This window comes from Salvelinus namaycush, unplaced genomic scaffold (genome assembly GCF_016432855.1).
Source record: "Salvelinus namaycush isolate Seneca unplaced genomic scaffold, SaNama_1.0 Scaffold1401, whole genome shotgun sequence".
In the NCBI taxonomy this organism is placed as follows: Eukaryota; Metazoa; Chordata; class Actinopteri; order Salmoniformes; family Salmonidae; genus Salvelinus; species Salvelinus namaycush.
The window spans coordinates 14,848-30,720 of NW_024058122.1; positions in this window are offsets into that span (position 1 = coordinate 14,848).

A 15,873-nucleotide genomic window follows, 5' to 3' on the forward strand; every position below is an offset into this window, starting at 1 on the left:
GATAAACTATTGACATGACCCCGCTCTTCCAATACTGGTATCAGTCCCATAGATAATATTAGACATGACCAGCTCTCTACATGGTAATCAGTCCCATAGATAACTATTAGACGTGACCAGCTCTTCCACACTGGATATTCAGTCCCCATAGAATAACTATTAGACATGACACAGCTTTCCATACTGGTATCAGTCCCATAGAATATTGAGACATGACCAGATCTTCTACACTGGTATCATCCCATAGATACGATAGACATGACCAGCTTTTCTTACACTGGTACTCAGTCCCATAGATAACTATTAGACATGACCAGCTCTTCTACACTGGTTCCCCATCCCATAGATAACTATTAGACATGACCAGCTCGTCTACCTGGTATCAGTCACATAGATAAGATTAGACATGAACCAGCTCTTCTACACTGGTAATCAGTCCGCATAGATAACTATTTTTTTAAGAACATGGACCAGCTCTTCCATACTGGTATCAGTCCCATAGAAACTATTAACATGACCAGCTCTTCCACACTGTATCAGTCTCCATGATAAACTATTAGCATGACCAGCTCTTACACTGGTACAGTCAATAGATGAACCTATTTAGAATGACCAACTCTTCACAACTGGTATCAGTCCACATAGATAACTATTAGACATGACCACTCTGTCACACTGGTAATCAGTCCACTAGATAACTATTAGGACAATGACCAGCTCTTCTACACTGGATATCAGTCCCATAATAACTTAGACAGACCAGCTTTCATACTGGTATCACAGTCCCAATAATAACTATAGACATGACCGCTCTTCCATACTGTACGTTAGATACAATATGACTTTCCACGGTCATCCCATAGATACTATTAGACATGACGCTCTTCACACTGGTATCAGTCCCAAGATAACTATTAGACTGACCAGCTCTTCTACACTGGTATCAGTCCCATAGATAACTATTAACATGACCAGCTCTTATACACTGGTATCGTCCCATAGAATAATATTAGACTATATCTTCACAGCTGATTAAACTGGTATCAGTCCCATAGATAACTATTAGACATGACCAGCTCTTCAACACTGGTATCAGTCCCATAGATAACTATAGACATGACCAGCTCTCAACACTTGGTATCATCCCATAGAAGAATATTAGACAATGACCAGCTCTTCAACATGGTATCAGTCCCATAATAAAACTATTAGACATTCGAACCAACTCTTCACACTGTTATCAGTCCCATAGATAACTATAGACATGACCAGCTCTTCTACACTGGTTCAGATCCCGTAGATAACTATTATATGACATGACCAGTCATTCATACTGGTATCAGTCCCATAGATACACTATTAGACATACCAGCTCTTCTACCTGTATCAGTCCCATAGATAACTATAGACATGACCAGCTCTTCTACACTGGTATCAGTCCCATAGCTAACTATTAGACATGACCAGCTCTTTCTACTCACTGGTATCAGTCCCAAGATAGATTAACTGACTCTTTAGTATCAGTTCATAGACACTAGACATTACCTAGCCTCAACTGGTATCAGTCCCATAGATAAATATTAGACTGCACCGCTCTTCCACACTGGTATGTCCCATAGATAACATATTAGACTGACCAGCCTTCATTTCACTGGTAGTCAGTCCCATAGATAACTATTAGACTCAACCAGCTCTTCTCACACTGGTTAGTCTCCATAGATAAACTATTAGACTGACAACTCTTCATACTGGGTATCAGTCCATAGATAACTATTAGACATGACCAGCTCTTCCATACTGGTATCAGTCCCATAGATAAACTATTAGAATGACCACTCTTTCCACTCGGTTATCTAGTCCCATAGATAAACTATTAACATGACCGCTCTTCTACACTGAATCAGTCCCATAGATAACTATTAGACATGACAGCTCTTCATCACTGGTATCAAGTCCCATAAGAAACTATTAGACATTGACCAGCTCTTCATACTGGTATATCCCATAGATAACTATTAGAATGGACCACTCTTCTACACTGGTATCAGTCCCATAGTATAACTATTAAGACATGACCAGCTCTTCACACTGGTATCAGTCCACAGATACTATTAGACTGACCGCTCTTCTACACTGGTATCAGCTCACCATAGATAACTATTAGGACATGACCAGCTCTTGCATCACTGTATCAGTCCATAGATAACTATTAGACATGACCAGCTCTTCCACCACTGAGTATCAGTACTCATAGATAACTATTAGCATGAACAGCCTTCTACACTGGTAGTACAGTCCCTATAGATAACTATTAGACTGGACAGCTCTTACTACAACGGTAGCAGTCCCATAGATAAACTATTTAGACAGACCAGCTCTTCTACACTGGTATCAGTCCCATAGTACTAACTGACAGCTTAACTGACCATCCTAATGACATGCCCTCTTCTACACTGGTATCAGTCCCATAGATAACTATTAGACTCGACCAGATCTTCTACACGTGGTATCACGTGACCCATAGAGTAACTAATTGACAATGACCAGCTCTTCTAACTGGTATCAGGCCCATAGATAACTATTAGACAGGACCAGACTGCTTCTACACTGGATCAGTCCTAGATCACTATAGACATGACCAATCTCTATACCGACAGTCATAGTAATTACATACCAGCTCTTCTACACTGTATCAGTCCGCATAGATAACTATTAGACATGGACCAGATCTTCTACATGGTATCAGTCCCCATAGATAACTATATAACATGACCAACTCTTCTAAACTGGTATCATCCCATAGATAACTATTAGACATGAACCAGCTCTTCCACACTGGTATCAGTCCCATAGATTAACTATTAGACATGACCAGGACTCTTCATACACTGGTATCAGTCCCATAGTATAACTACTAGACATGACCCACTCTATCTAGCACTGTATCAGTCCCATAGATAACTATTAGACATGACCAGCTCTTCACACTAGTATCATTCCCATAGATAACTATAGACCAAGACCAGCATCTTCTACACTGTATCAGTCCCATAGATAACTATTAGACATGACTCCCTCTTCTACACCTGGTATCAGTACCCATAGCTAACTATTAGACATGACAGTCTCTTCCACACTGGTATCAGTCCCATAGCATAACTATTAGACATGACAGTCTCGTCTACACTTAGCCATATCTTAGAAATACCAGCTCTCCACGAGTGAAGATAACTATTAGACATGACCAGACTCTTCACACTGGTATCAGGTCTCACCATAGATAACTATTTAGAATGACCAGCTCGTCTACACTAGGTATCGTCCATAGATAACTATTAGACATGACCAGCTCTCTTTACACTGTATCAGTCCCATAGATAACCTATTTAGACATGACCAGTCTTCTACACTGGTACAGCCCATAGTATAACTATTAGACATGACCAGCTCTTCTCCTGGTATCAGTCCCCATAGTAACTAATTAGACATGACCAGCTTCTACCACTGTACAAGTCCCTAGATAACTCTTAGACATGACCAGCTCTTCTACAACTGGTATCAGTCCCATAGTAACTATTAGACATGACCACAGCTCTTCACACGGTATCAGTCCCACTAGATAACTATTAGAATGACCAGACTCTCTACTGGTAATCAGTCCCATAGATAACTATTAGACATGACAGCTCTTCCATAATGGTATCAGTCCCATAGAAATATTAGACATGACCAGAACTCTTCTTACACTGGTATCAGTCTATAGATACAATATTAGACTGATTCTTTTTCTCCCCCCATCTCCTAACCATGACCAGCTCCTTCTACCATGGTTATCAGTCCCTAGATAACTATAGACCTGACCGCTATTCCACAATGTATCAGTCCCATAGATAACTATTAGGACATGACCCGCTAGTTACACTCGGTATCAGTCACATAGATAACTATTAGGACATGACCAGCTTTCTACACTGGTATCAGTTCCCATAGATAACTATCTAGAACAGGACCAGGCTCTCATATGGTTCATCCGTCCATAGATTAACTATTAGACATGGACCAGCTCTCTCCATACTGGTTCCAGTCCCATAGATAACATTAGACATGACCACGCTCTTCTAACACTGTATCAGTCCCCCATAGATAACCTTAGAAATGACCAGCTTTTCTAAACGGTATCAGTCCATAGATAATATTAGACATGACCAACTCTTCAACTGGTATCAGTCCCATTAGATAACTATTAGACATGACCAGCTCTTATACATGGTATCAGTCCCATAGATAACTATTAGACATGACCAGACCTCACATACTGGTAATCAGCCAATAGATAACTATTAGACATTGACCGCTTCTTCATACTGGTTATCAGTCTCATAGCTAACTATTAACATGACCAGCTCTCCCCCATACTGGTAATCCAGTTCCATAGATAACTATTAGACATGACCAGCTCTTCTACCTGGTATCAGCCCATAGATAACTATTAGACATGACCAGCTCTCTACACTGGTATTCAGCCAATAGATAAACTATAGACATGACCAGCTCTCCATACTGGTACAGTCCCATAGATAACTATTAGACATGACAGCTCTGCTACACTGGTATCAGTCCCATAGATAACAATTTAGACATGACCAGCTCTCCTATGGTATCAGTCCCATAGATAAACTATTAGACATGACCAGCTCTTCTACAATGGTATCAGTCACATAGATAATATTAGACATGGACCAGCTCTTCACACTGGTATCAGTACCATAGATAACTATTAGACATGACCAGATCTTATACCACTGGTATCAGTCCCATAGATAACTATTGACATGACCAGCTCTTATACGGTATTCAGTCCCATAGATAACTATTAGACATGACAGCTCTCATACTGGGATCAGTCCATAGATACTATAGACATGACCAGCTCTTCAATACTGGTAATCAGGTCCCATAGATAAATATAGACATGGACAGCTCTTCTAACTGGTATCAGTCCAATAGATAACTATTAGACATGACCAGGCGATTCCACACTGGTATCAGTCCCATAGAGAACTATTAGAAATGAAAAAGCTCTTCCATACTGGTAATCAGTCCCATAGATAACTATTAGACTGCGACCAGCTCTTCTACAATGGTATCAGTCCCATAGTAACTATTAGAAATGCCAGCTATTCTACACGGTATCAGTCCCCTAGATAACTATTAGACATGACCAGCTCTTCTACATGGTATCAGTCCCATAGATAATATTAGACATGACCCACTCTTACTACACTGGTATAGTCCCATAGATAATATTAGACATGACCAGCTATTCTACAATGGTATCAGTCCCATAGATAACTATTAGACATGACCAGCTCTTCCATACTGGTCTCAGTCCATAGATAACTATTAGACATGACCAGCTCTTCCACACTGGTATCAGTCCATAGATAACTATTAGACTGACCAGCGCTTCACACTGGTATCAGTCCCATAGATAAACTATAGACATGACCAACTCTTCCACACTGGTATCAGTCCCACATAGATAACATAGACATGACCAGCTCTTCACCACTGGTACAGTCCATAGATAACATTCAGACATGACAAGCTTTCTACACTGGTATCAGTCCAATAGAGAACTATAGACATGACCAGCTCTTCCATACTGGTATCAGTCCCATAGATAACTATTAGACATGACCAGCTTTCCATACTGTATCAGTCACCATAAGATAATATGACATTGACAGCTCTCCACACTGGTATCCCCCAGTCCCATAGATAACTATTAGAATGACCAGCTCTTATACACTGTATCAGTCATAGGATAAATATTAGGACTGACCAGCTCTTCTACACTGGTATCAGGTCCCATAGATAAACTCACTTAGACATGACCAGCTCTTCAACACTGGTATCCGTCCCATAGATAACTATAGACATGACCGCTCTTCAACACTGGTATCAGTCCCAAGATAACTTTAGACATGACCAGCTCTCAACACTGGTATCAGTCCATAGATAAACTATTAGACATGACCAGCTCTTATCAAACCCTGGTATCAGTCCCATAGATAACTATTAGACATGACCACGCTCTTTACAACTGGTATCAGTCCCATAGATAAACTATTAGGAAGATGACAAACTCTTCTACACTGGTTTCAGGTCCCATTAGAGAACTATTAGACATGACCAGCTCGTCTACATGGTATCAGTCCCATAGATAACTATTAGGACATGACTAGCTCTTCATATGGTATCAGATCCATAGATAACTATTCGACATGACCAAGCTCTTCTACACTGTATCAGTCCCCATAGATAAAACTATTAGTACATGACAGCTCTTCTACACTGGTATCAGTCCCATAGAAACTATAGACATGGACCAGTTTCTAAAATGGTATCAGTCCATAGATAAACTAATTAGACATGACCAGTTCTTCTACACTGGATCAGATCCCATAGATAACTATTAGGACATGACCAGCTATTCTACACTGTATCAGTCCCATAGATAAATATTAGACATGACCAGCTCTTCCACACTGTATCAGTCCATAGATAAACTATTAGACATGACCAGCTCTTTACACTGTATCAGTCCCATAGATAACTATTAGACTGAGCAGCTCTGCTACACTGGTATCAGTCCCATAGATAACTATTAGACATGACCCGCTCTTCCTACTGGTATCAGTCCCATAGATAATATTAGGACATGACCAGCTTCTTCAATACTGGTATCCAGTCCATAGATAACATTAGACATGACCAGCTCTTCACACTGGGTATCAGTCCCATAGATAAATATTAGACATGACCAGCTCTTACACTGGTATCAGTACCATAGATAACGATTAGACATGACAGCTTTCCACACCGGTATCAGTCCAATAGATAAAACTATTGACGTACCAGCTCCTTCCATCCTGGTATCAGTCCCATAGATACTATTAGACATGACCAAATCTTCTACACTGGTATCAGTCCCATAGATAACTAATGTTAGACATGACCAGGCTCTCACAATTGTATCAGTCCCATAGATAACTATTAGACATGACGCTATTCTACACGGTATCAGTCCATTAGATAACTATTAGACATGGACCAGCTCTTCACAATGGTAATCAGTCCATAGATTACTATTAGACATGACCAGCTCTTCTACACTAGTATCAGTCCCATAGATAACTATTAGAATGGACCAGCTCTTCCACAACTGGTATCAGTCCATAGAGAACTATTAGACATGCCCAGATCTTCCTACACTGTATCAGTCCCATAGAATAAATATTAGACATGACCAGCTCTTTACACTGGTATCAGTTCCATAGAAACTATTAGACATGACCAGCCTTTCTACATGGTATCAGTACCCATAGATAAACTTATAGACATGACCAACTCTTCTACACTTGGTATCAGCCCATAGATAACATTAGACATGACCAAACTCTTCTCAAATGGTATCAGTCCCATAGATTAATATTAGCTGACCAGCTCTTCTACACTGGTATCAGTCCCATAGATAACTAGTAGACCATTGAACAAACTATTCTACACTGGTATCAGTCCCATAGATAACTAGAGACATGACAAACTCTTTCTACACTGGTATCAGTCCATAGATAAAACTATTAGACATGACAGGCTTCTTCTACACTGGTATCAGTCCCATAGATAACTATTAGACATGACCAAACTCTCCTACAATGGTATCAGTCCCATAGATAACTATAGGACATGACCAACTCTTCTACACTGGTATCAGTCCCAATAGATAAACTATTTAGACCGGACCAGCTCTTACACTGGTATCAGTCCCATAGATAAATATTAGACATGACCAAACTCTCCTACACTGGTAATCAGTCCATAGATAACTATAGACATGACCAGATCTTCTACACTATATCAGTCCCATAGATAACTATTAGACATGAACCAGCTCTTCTACAATAGGATCAGGTCCCATAGATAATAATATTAGATGACCAGCTTTTAACACTGGTATTCAGTCCCATAGATACTATAGACTATGACCAGCTCTTCACACTGGTATCAGTCCCATGATAACGTATGAGACAGGACCAGCTTTCACACTGTATCAGTCCCATTAGAGAAACTATTAGACATGACCAGCTCTGCTACACTAGTATCAGGTCCCATAGATAACTATAGACATGAAACAGCTCTTCCACACTGGTATCAGTCCCATAGATAACTATTAGACATGACCAGCTCTTCTACACTGGTATCAGTCCCATAGATAGGATAACATTAGACATGGACCAGCTCTTCTACACTGGTATCAGTACCATAGATTAGATAACTAATTGACATGACCAGCTTTCTACAATGTGGGATCAGTCCAATAGATAACTATTAGACATGACCAGCTCTTCTACATGGTATAAGTCCCATAGATAACTATTAGACATGGACAGACCCTTCTACACTGGTATCAGTCCCATAGATAACTATTAGACATGACCAGCTCTTCTACACTGGTATCAGTCCCATAGATAACTATTAGACATGACCAGCTCTTCTACACTGGTATCAGTCCCATAGATAACTATTAGACATTATGTTCTGACAGTCTGCCGGTAGTGAGGAATACTTCTTCCGTTCCACTGGTTGATAAGGAGCTGAGCACTTCACCGGTGGTCTTGTATCGATTCAGGAACAGTCGAGGGGTATTGCTGCAGGCTCAGGCAGTAGATTCAGGAACAGTCGAGGGGTATTGCTGCAGCCTCAGACAGTAGATTCAGGAACAGTCGAGGGGTATTGCTGCAGCCTCAGGCAGTAGTTCAGGAAAAAAAAAAACCCCAAGTCGAGGGGTTATTGCTTGCAGCTCAGGCAGTAGATTCAGTAACAGTCGAGGGGTATTGCATTGCAGCCGCAGGCAGTAGACAGGAACAGTCGAGGGGTATTGCTGCAGCCTTCAGGCAGTAGATTTCAGGAACAGTCGAGGGTATTCGCTGCAGCCTCAGCAGTAGATTAAGAACAGTCGAGGGGTATTGCTGCAGCCTTCAGGACAGTAGATTCAGGAACAGTCGAGGGAGGTATGCTGCAGCCTCAGACAGTAGATTCAGGAACAGTCGAGGGGTATTGCTGCAGCCTCAGACAGTAGATTCAGGAACAGTCGAGGGGTATTGCTGCAGCCTCAGGCAGTAGATTCAGGAACAGTCGAGGGGTATTGCTGCAGCCTCAGGCAGTAGATTCAAGGAACGCGAGGGAGGGGTTATGCTGCAGCTAGAACAGTAAAGATTCAGGAAAACAGCTCGAGGGGTATCTGCTTGCAGCCTCAGGCAGTAGATTCAGGAACAGTCGAGGGGTATTGCTGCAGCCTCAGGCAGTAGATTCAGGAACAGTCGAGGGGTATTGCTGCAGCCTCAGACAGTAGATTCAGGAACAGTCGAGGGGTATTGCTGCAGCCTCAGACAGTAGATTCAGGAAAACAGTCGAGGTATTGCTGCCTACAGTCTCAGGCAGTAGATTCAGGAACAGTCGAGGGGTATGCGCAGCCTCAGCAGTAGATAGGAAACAGTCGAGGGGTATTGCTGCAGCCTAGACGTAGAGTTCAGACACAGTCCGAGGGGTATTGCTGCAGCTCAGACAGCTAGTATTTCAGGAACAGTCGAGGGGTATTGCTGCAGCCTCAGGCAGTAGATTCAGGAACAGTCGAGGGGTATGCGCAGCCTCAGGCAGTAGATCAGGCACAGTCGAGGGTTATTGCTGCAGCCTCAGCAGTAGATTTCAGGAACAGGCCGAATCGAGGGGTTATTGCTGCGCCTCAGACAGTAGATTCAGGAACAGTCGAGGGGTATTGCTGCAGCCTCAGACAGTAGATTAGGAAACAGTCGAGGGGTATTTGCTGCAGAATCAGCAGTAGATATCAGAACAGTCGAGGGGGTATTGCTGCAGCCTAGCAGTAGATTCAGGAACAGTCGAGGGGTATTGCTGCAGCCTCAGGCAGTAGATGTCGGAAAACAGTGAGGGGTATTGCGCGCAGCCTCAGGCAGTAGATCAGGGAACAGTCGAGGGGTTATTGCTGCAGCTTCCGACAGTAGATTCAGGAACAGTCGAGGGTTATTGCTGCAGACTTTCAGACAGTGATCAGGAACAGTCGAGGGGTATGCTGCAGGCCTCAGACAGAGATTAATGGAACAGTCGAGGGTATTGCTGCAGCCTCATGGCAGTAGATTCCTGAACAGTCGAGGGGATTGCTGCAGCCTCAGCCAGTAGATTCAGGAACAGTCGAGGCGGTATTGCTGCAGCTCAGACAGAATTCAGGAACAGCGAGGGGTATTGCTGCAGCCTCAGGCAGTAGATTCCGGAACAGTCGAGGGGTATGCTGCAGCCTAGGCAGTAGATTAAGGAACAGTCGAGGGTGATTGCTGCAGCCCTCATACAGTAGATTCAGGAAACAGCCTTGCGGGGGAGTGTGTTCGATTAACGATTCGCCCCCCCGCACCTCTTTTCCTCTCAACCCCCAACCTCGAGGTTGGGGTGGGTCCGGTGTCTGTTTGTGTCGTTGAGTTCGGGCGCGGTCTTATGTGGGAGCGTTTATGCTGCAGCCTCAGGCAGTAGATTCAGGAACAGTCGAGGGGTATTGCTGCAGCCTCAGGCAGTAGATTCAGGAACAGTCGAGGGGTATTGCTGCAGCCTCAGGCAGTAGATTCAGGAACAGTCGAGGGGTATTGCTGCAGCCTCAGACAGTAGATTCAGGAACAGTCGAGGGGTATGCTGCAAGCTCAGACAGTAGATTCAGAACAGTCGAGGGGTATTGCGCAGCCTCAGGGCAGTAGATTCAGGAACAGTCGAGGGGTATGCTCAGCCTCAGGCATTAGAGTCAGGAACAGTCGAGGGTATTGCTGCAGACTCAGCAGTAGATTCAGGAACAGTCGAGGGAATTGCTGCAGACTCAGACAGTAGAGTCAGGAAACAGCGAGGGGTATTGCTGCAGCCTCAGACAGTTAGAATTCAGGAAACAGCGGTGTATTGCTGGAGCCTCAGACAGAGATTCCGGAACAGTCGAGGGGTATTGCTGCAGCCTCACGACAGTAGATTCAGGAAACAGTCTCGAGGGTTATTGCGCAGCTCAGGCAGTAGATTCAGAACAGTTCGCGGGGTAGTGCTGCAGCCTCAGCAGTAGATTAGGAACAGTCGGAGGGGTTATTGCTGCAGCCTCAGCAGTAGATTCAGGAACAGTCTGAGGGGTATTGCGCAGGGCCTCCGACAGTAGATTCAGGAACAGTCAGAGGGGTATTGCTGCAGCTCAGGACAGTGATTCAGGAACCGCGAGGGGTTATTGCTGCAGCTCAGGCAGTAGCATTCAGGAAAACAGTCGAGGGTTATGCTGCAGCCTCAGGCAGTAGATCAGGAACAGCGAGGGGTATTGCTGCAGCCTCAGCAGTAGATTAAGGAACAGTAGAGGGGTTATTGCTGCAGCCCAGAACAGTAGATTCAGGAACCGTCGAGGCGGTATTGCTGCAGCCTCAGGCAGTTAGATTCAGGAACAGTCGAGGGGATTGCTGCAGCCTCAGGCCGTAGATTCAGGAACAGCGAGGGGTATTGCTGCAGCCTCAGACAGTAGATTCAGGGAACAGTCGAGGGGTATTGATGCAGCCTAAGACAGTAGATTCAGAAAACAGTCGAGGGTTATTGCTGCACTCAGGCAGTAGATTCAGGAACAGTCGATGGGATTGCTGCAGCCTCAGGCAGTTGAGATTCAGGGAAACAGTCGCGGGTATTGACTGCAGCCCTCAGCAGTATAGATTTCAGAACAGTCGAGGGGTATTGCTGCCGCCTCAGCAGTAGATTCAGGAACCCCCCCCCCAGTGGAGGTATTGCTGCAGCCTACAGGCAGTAGATCAGGAACAGTCGAGGGGTATTGCTGCAGCATCAGGCAGTAGATTCAGGAACACTCGAGGGGTCTTGCTGCAGCCTCAGCAGTAGATTCAGAACAGTCAGGGGTATTGCTGCAGGCACTCAGAAGTAGATTTCAGGAACAGTCGCAGGTATGCGCGCCTCAGACAGTAGATCACAGAACAGTCGAGGGGTATTGCTGCAGACTCAGGCAGTAGATCAGGAAACAGTCGGATGGGTATGGCTGCAGCCTAGGCAGTAGATTCAGGAAAACAGTTCGAGGGGTATTGCTGAAGCCTCAGACAGTAGATTCAGGAACAGTCGAGGGGTATTGTGCAGCCTCAGACAGTAGATTCAGGGAACAGTCGAGGGATATTGCTGCAAGCCTAGACAGTAGATCAGGAACAGCGAGCGGGTATTGCTTGCAGCCTCAGACAGTAGTTCAGGAAACAGTCGAGGGGCATTGCTGCGCATCACAGTAGATTCAGGAACAGTGAGGGGTATTGCTGCAGGCTCATACAGTAGATTCTAGGGAAAACAAGTCGAGGGGGGTTATTGCTGCCAGCCTCAGGACAGTAGATTGCAGGAACAGTCGAGGGTATTGCTGCAGCCTCAGACAGTAGATTCAGAAACAGTCGAGGGGTATTGCTGCAGCCTCAGACAGTAAGAGTCAGGAACAGCGAGGGGTATTGCTGCAGCCTCAGGGACAGTAGATTCAGGTACAGTCGATATGGTATTGTGCAGCCTAAGACAGTAGATTCAGGAACAGTCGAGGGGTATTGCTGCAGCCTCAGACAGTAGATTCAGGAACAGTCGAGGGTATTGCTGCAGCCTCAGACAGTAGATTCAGGAACAGTCGAGGGGTATTGCTGCAGCCTCAGACAGTAGATTCAGGAACAGTCGAGGGGTATTGCTGCAGCCTCAGACAGTAGATTCAGCGAACAGTCGAGGGGTATGCGCAGACTCAGACAGTAGATCAGAAAACAGTCGAGGGTATTGCCGGCAGCCATCAGGCAGTAGATTCAGGAAAACAGTCGAGGGGCATTGCTTGCCAGCACAGGCAGTAGATCAGGAACAGTCGAGGGTATGCTGCCAGCCCTCAGGCAGTAGATTCAGGAACAGTCGAGGGGGTATTGCTGAACCTCAGGCAGTAGATTCAGGAACAGTCGAGGGGTATTGCTGCAGCCTCAGGCAGTAGATTCAGGAACAGTCGAGGGGTATTGCTGCAGCCTCAGGCAGTAGATTCAGGAACAGTCGAGGGGTATTGCTGCAGCCTCAGACAGTAGATTCAGGAACAGTCGAGGGGTATTGCTGCAGCCTCAGGCAGTAGATTCAGGAACAGTCGAGGGGTATTGCTGCAAGCCTTCAGACAGTAGATCAGGGAACAGTCGAGGGGTATTGCTGCAGCCTCGACAGTAGATTTCCGGAACAGTGAGGGTATTGCTGCATCTCAGACAGAGATTCAGGAACAGTCGAGGGGTATTGCTGCAGACTCAGACAGTAGAGCAGGAAACATTCGAGGGTATTGCGCTGCAGCCTCAGACGAGATTCAGGGAACAGTCGAGGGGTATTGCTGCAGCCTCAGACAGAGATCAGGGAAACAGCGAGGGGTATTGCTGCAGCCTCAGACAGTAGATTCAGGAACAGTCGATGGGGTAGTGCTGCAGCCTAAGACAGTAGATTCAGGAACAGTCGAGGGGTATGCTGCCAGGCTTCAGCACAGTAAGATCAGGAACAGGCGAGGGGTATTGCTGCAGGCCCTCAGACAGTAGATTCAGGAACAGTCGAGGGGTTATTGCTGCAGCCTAAGACAGTAGATCAGGAACAGTCGAGGGTATTGCCTGCAGACTCAGACAGTAGATTCCAGGGAAAACAGTTGAGGGGTATTTGCGCAGCCTCAGGCAGCGCAGATCAGGGAACAGGCGAGGGGTATTGCTGCAGCCTCAGGCAGTAGATTCAGGAAAACAGTCGAGGGGTTATCTGCTGCAAGGCTCAGGCCAGTAGATTCAGGAAACAGTCGAGGGGTATTGCTGCAGCTCAGGACAGTAGATTCAGGAACAGTCGAGGGATATTGCTGCAGCCTCAGACAGTAGATTCAGGAACAGTCGAGGGGTATTGCTGCAGCCTCAGACAGTAGATTCAGGAACAGTCGAGGGATATTGCTGCAGCCTCAGCCGATAGATTCTCATAACCTGTAACGAAGGAAACAAAAAAGTGAAACTAACATGTCCTGGTTTCAAGATAAATGTATATTTCACATGGATTTCCCCTGAGTAAGCATGTCCTGATTTTCAGTAAAACGTTGGACATTTCACCTAGATATCCCTAATAAGATGACTGAGGTGTTGTAAACTAGAATCTTATCAGGTTCTGATCCATATTACTCGCTTCTTCACCGAAGATTCGATCTAGCAACGGGCCAATCAGTTCTTTAATTCTCCAGGTTCACGATCTTGTATCAACCATGACAACCTTGCAATGAGTGACATGTATCCATCGTGGATTTTCCCTGGACTTTTACTGCTGACCTCGTTATGAGGAAAAACTTGATAAGGATCTTCCCATTTTGACCCTAATGTGGCTGTCATATTTCTTTACCATCACCCACTGTCCTGGCACTACGTCATGTCCCCCCTCGGGAGTTATTCCCCACTAGAGGAGTTATTCCCCCCTCGGGAGTTATTCCCCACTAGAGGAGTTATTCCCCACTAGAGGAGTTATTCACCCCTCGGGAGTTATCGTCCCCCCATCGGAGTTATTCCCCCCTCGGGAGTTATTCCCCACTAGAGGAGTTATTCCCCCCTCGGGAGTTATTCCCCCCTCGGGAGTTATTCCCCCCTCGGGAGTTATTCCCCACTAGAGGAGTTATTCCCCACTAGAGGAGTTATTCCCCACTAGAGGAGTTATTCCCCAAGGAGGAGTTATTTCCCCCCTCGGGGAGTTATTCCCCACTGAGGCGTTACTTCCCCACTAGAGGAGTTATCCCCCCTAGAGGAGTATTCAACCTAGAGGACGTTTTCCCCCCCTAGAGGAGTGCATTCACCCATCGAGGAGTTATCCCCCCTCGAGAGTTATTCCCCCTCGAGGCGTTATTTCCCCCTCGAGGAGTTATTCCCACCCCTCGAGGAGTTATTCCACCATGCGAGGAGTTATTCCCCCCTCGGGAGTTATTCCCCACTAGAGGAGTTATTCCCCCCTAGGGGAGTTATTCCCCCCTAGGGGAGTTATTCCCCCCTAGAGGAGTTATTCCCCCCTAGAGGAGTTATTCCCCCCTAGGGGAGTTATTCCCCCCTAGAGGAGTTATTCCCCCCTAGAGGAGTTATTCCCCCCTAGAGGAGTTGTATGCAATAGTTACACATCGTGTCACTCATAAAGTAAACGTCTGCTTTTCTCAAATCTAATCTGCCTGGCATTTACACCTGTCCATTGTGGGAACTACCAGCCACAGCCTCCCCCGCCACCAGTGTTTGGAACGTCCGTGTCATGAGAAACTCGGGTTTTCCAACGGATGCCTCTGTACACCCACAGAGGAGCTGATCCAAAACACCAACTCTATAAACCCATCAGAGAGCATGATTCAAAACAAACTCTATAAACCCATCAGAGAGATGATCCAAACCAAATCTATAAAACCCATCGCGAGCTGATCCAAAAACCAACTCTATAAACCCATCCAGAGAAGCTGATCCAAAAAACAACTCTATAAAAACCCATCAGAGAGTGATCCAAAACAACTCTATCAAACCCATCAGTGAGCTGATCCAAAAACCAACTCTATAAAACCCATCAGAGAAGGCTGATCAAAACCAACTCACTACAGTCGTGTTTAAGTAATGTGGTATCTGTAGGATACATAGCTTCAACTATACCCATGTCCCATAGACCTTTACTCACTACTTTAGTAGTGTCCATAGCTTCCTGTTCAACTATACCCATGTCCCATAGACCTTTACTCACTACTTTAGTAGTGTCCATAGCTCCGTTCAACTA